The following is a 4,484-nucleotide window of genomic DNA, read 5'->3' as shown; positions in this document are numbered from 1 at the left end:
AGGGGGGGGGAGGACGTCGAGAAAGAGAGAGAAGAGGGGTTAGAGAGAGAGGAGAGATTACAGAGAGAGAGAGATCCAGAGAGAGAGAGAGAGAGAGAGAGAGAGAGAGAGAGAGAGAGAGAGAGAGAGAGGGAGAGAGAGAGAAAGGGGGGAGGTAAGAGAGAGAGAGAGAGGGGGGGGAGAGGAGTGATGAGAGAGAGATTTTATACACACACACACACACACACACACACACACACACACACACACACACACACACACACACACACACACGGGGGGGGGGCAAAAACAACCAACAACGTTGTCTTCCTGGCTATGTTAGTCGACGCTTTTTGTGACGCCTCGTTCACAGTAGGCCTACTCTAAACTTTAAAAAAGTGACTTATGAGTAGAAATCGGAGATCCAACAGCCAATCAGCAGACAGCTACTTGGTGAATACAATTCAGTTCGTGTTCTCTTCGGATACTTTGAGCAGAAATTAATCAGTTCGAAGCTGGCGACATTTCAGGTACTTGTGATTCCAGTAGTAAAACTACATTGGACACTGCCTTCCCGTCTCCTGTGCTAATGAAACCGAGGCGATCATGCGACACATTGAGATTTAGATTCCATTATATCTTAGCAAATATTCAGGTATGTTATTTGTGTTCGTATTTCTTGATATTGAACCGTATTCCAATTCTTATTATCAAGTCCTCATTCTTCGTCTCTCCCCCATTCCCCCTCATTGTACATATTGTGCGTACTGAAAGGTCATTTCATTCCCCTGTCCCTAGTTCCGTTGTTTCTCTCTCCCTAGCATTTCCTGTGCACTCTTTCTACTCAAACTGCCCCCCCCCAACCCCTTCCTCCTAGTTCCTTCAGATTTAGTAATTTCTATTTTCAGTAATCCACATCCAGCAACCACCCTTGCGACTCTTTAAGCCAGAGCAATCTCTCAGTATTCCACATCCCGCACCCCCCCCCCCCCCCTCTCTCTCTCTCTCTCTCTCTCTCTCTCTCTCTCTCTCTCTCTCTCTCTCTCCCTCTCCCCCTCCCCCTATTAACAGACCTCCCCTATTAGGACATTAACTCAATTACTACTTTAGAAATTAAAAAGTACCAATAATTGGTGAGTTTTGAGTTCAACTTCAAATTACATGTTTGTATTTAGCTGTCTCTCAAAAAATGCTCCTGGTCATGTCGAGTAATGAGTCTTAAAATTAACCTAAGACCTGAATATTTGCTTGTTAAATCAATTCAACTGAGAAAAATTTATAATATTGGTTGCTTCGTGTCACTGAAGGTGGAACCTCTCCTTCAATGGGTTGCATTCATCTTTTTCTTGTCACACCAATACTAATATTGGAATAATGGAAGTTTTAATTGGTCAAAAATACACAACCATGTGAAGAACATCTCCTAGAAGGATAAAAATGTCCTTTCTTTATAACATGCTACAATTTGTTTCTTCTACTGCTTGGCTTATTTTGATAGAATGCGGTGAATTCAAAGATACGATTATACCAGTATTTGATATTTTAAATGCTCCAACAGGAAGTCATTGTTAATATTATTGACCCAGGAAAGATCTTTGTTTTGCAAATATTTAGTCTACAAGAAATGCATAGTAAAAAAGTTGTAAAAAAGTGAACATTTTTAACTCATAATTTTGCAGACAGATTTTTGTAAATGTCTGTCCATCCTTTTAATCAGTAGTAAGAAAAGTTGATGTTTGGAAAATCTGTATGTGTCAAATACATGAACAGATTTTCTCTATAGCGATATAGAACATATTACTCAATCAAAAACCAATATGGGGGCCCTCGTGACCTAGAGATTAGGGTGTTGGCAGCTCATTCGAAGATCCCGGGTTCGAGTCCCGGTAGCGACCAAAAAAATTATTCTCTAAAATTGTCTCGTTTCACCTCATTGCCTGCTCTCTAGCAATGTTCTATCGTCTGCCTTCGTCTCTTTCTGCCCTACCCCCTCACCTCCTTTGCCCCCTCCTCTGGGCTTCTGACTCTTTCTGCAGCCTTTCTACTGCTTCTCCCTGGCTCCTTCTTACTGTGTCTTTCAGCCACACCCCTGCACCTAGCCTTCTCGGACAAGGGTGAAAAATCTCGGAGGGCCCGTGTGCAAGTTGCGCACGTTAAAGATCCCTTGGTGGTTCACAATCGATAAGAGTAGGCTTTGACCGCCACCCGGGCAATTTTCAAAATTTCCTACCAACTGAAAAAGTTAAACGTGTCCCGCGCGCTCATATAACCTTATGCAGTTGTGAGCGCCGTAAAACACTTTTTAAAGAAACAACCCAAAAACCCACTCCAAACCCCCCCAATATATTGCCTTTTGTTATTGTCGATGGGTGGGGGTGTCAATGACAGAACCTTCTCGTTTCCTTTCCCCTGTAGTTTGTGCCTGTCTGTCCCCTTACATTTTGATAATTGTTATTGCCTTGGATGTGCTTTTCTTTGCTTAAACTGTAAAGTTTAATTAATAACTAATTTGACTTCAAATTTATGTTTCACAGAAAGCCAGCACCCACATGAGAAGCCAACAGCTGACAGTCACCCAAGAAGCTGACACCCTGCCCAGACAGCACGGACCTTCCACTCACTCTTAGACAACCAGCCAGACGAATATACTGCCACAGCTACCCTGAAATGGATTTCTGTCAGTTACACCAGCGAACGATAACTGGCAAATATAACAGCTGACTGTGCACTTTGATTTCTCAAGCTTGTGTGAAATTATGCGGATAGGGATGTAAAAACATGGACTCAACGTCAGAAACATTCTTTGTATGATGTACTGTTTCAGATATTGTACAGAAGCTGCTTCACTATATGAGATCACTGAACTAGAAAGATGACGAGGCAATTCTATCCCTTTCCTACAGTTCAGAGTTTGGTGACATCAGACGGTGTGTTCACTTTTCTGGTCCAACAAGTATCAAAGTGGTCTGCTTCTACGATTTCCGTATATCACACTCAGGCTTGAAGTGACGCAGTGGGGCTGTAGAGATAGGCAGATAGGTTGATAGAGAGCTAGGTGGATAGGCTAGGTTCAGAGTAGGATTTTGTAGATATTGCCATGGCCATGGCGGGAGGTAGTTGAGGGGGCAGTGCAGGTTTTTCTTTTTTTTGGGAGGGGGGGTGGGTAGGGTTGCAGGGGTAGAATGGTGTGGGTAGAGCTTCCTGCTGATTTTGAGTTTGAGTGTGATGATGTTGGAGTGGCGTGTATACTGGATTGTTCCGTAAGGACCACCTGGACCAGCAAGAGGAGCACCCGCAGACAGGACGTCTACAGGAGGTATTTGTCTGGGAAATATGTCTCGGTGTTCATTATTATAGTTTTTCAAGTTAAAGGTGAAAGTTTTATTGTTGCATTTAGGTGGAAAGAGAGAATGATAAAATGTATTTTTACTGAAAGGTTTTTATTAATGACCTTCTGTCCTTTTAAACTGGTGGTAAACAATATTGTAACGACTCTTTTTATATTTTGAAACAAAAATGCAAACTGTATAGACGTAAGACAATAGTATTAATTGACAAATGATGAAACATATTTTTTTGACAAATTTTTAAAAATGTCTTTGATGCTTTTTAAACCAGTAGCAAAAATATTTTAGCGACAGTTTATTTTTTCACAAAAAGAATACAATCTGTATGTATAGAGGTAAGACGATTGTATTAATTGACATGTCTTCATCACCAGGACCAGCCGCAGACAGGAGGACCAGCCGGAGGAGCACCCACAGACAGGAGCATCTACAGGAGGTATTTGTCTGAGAAATATGTCTTGGAACACTATTTATTAATCATTAAAGTAAAAATAGAAAAATAACTATTGGTTTTATTTCAAGGTGAAAGACTTGTTTTTGCATTTTGGTGAAAAAGAAAACTAATAAAACATTTCTCCTGACCCGTTTTCATTAATGTCCTTTCTGGCCTTTTAACACTCGATTTAAAATCACGTGTCCGCGTCATTCTCTCGTGTTTGTGGAAATGCGATCCGACATATTACGTTTATAAAACCACTTGTTTCGAGTCAAACTCATCAATAAAGCATTACGCAGATGTAGAATTCATTTATCTTTGACTTCCGGGTCAAACTTAAGGCTTGTTAGCTCATACTTTTTTATATTCGGCTCGTACCATAATACAATAATGACTTCGCATCGGTCCAGCCATAGTTATGGACCTCGACTGCCGGACGCTGCCACTGTCCAGACATAGAGTTAAACCAGTAGTAAAAATATTATATCCCCTCTTGTATATTCTGAAACAAAAATACAAACTGTATAGATACAATACGATTATATTAATTGACACATCTTCATCACCAGGACCAGAGGCAGACATGAGGATCAGCCGGAGGAGCACCCACTGACAGGAGCATCTACAGGAGGTATTTGTCTGGAAAATGTCTTGGAACATTATTTGTTAATTTATAATTAAAGCAAAATTTTAAAAATCCCCCCCCCCCCCACACCCTTCTC

The 4,484-nt window shown here is 41.1% G+C and overlaps 1 long non-coding RNA gene across 1 annotated transcript; it reads left to right on the top strand.

Annotated features, from left to right (window-relative positions):
* Nucleotides 1–472: 472 nt before the first annotated feature.
* LOC106013372 lies at nt 473–2,631 on the top strand. Its single transcript, XR_001185326.2, has 2 exons — nt 473–634; nt 2,514–2,631. It is a non-coding gene; the product is annotated as an uncharacterized LOC106013372 (long non-coding RNA).
* Nucleotides 2,632–4,484: the final 1,853 nt, after the last annotated feature.

Source organism: Aplysia californica, unplaced genomic scaffold (assembly GCF_000002075.1).
Source record: "Aplysia californica isolate F4 #8 unplaced genomic scaffold, AplCal3.0 scaffold00831, whole genome shotgun sequence".
NCBI lineage: Eukaryota > Metazoa > Mollusca > Gastropoda > Aplysiida > Aplysiidae > Aplysia > Aplysia californica.
Note: the sequence above shows the minus strand (reverse complement) of the source record. Positions and strands in the feature narration are given on the sequence as shown.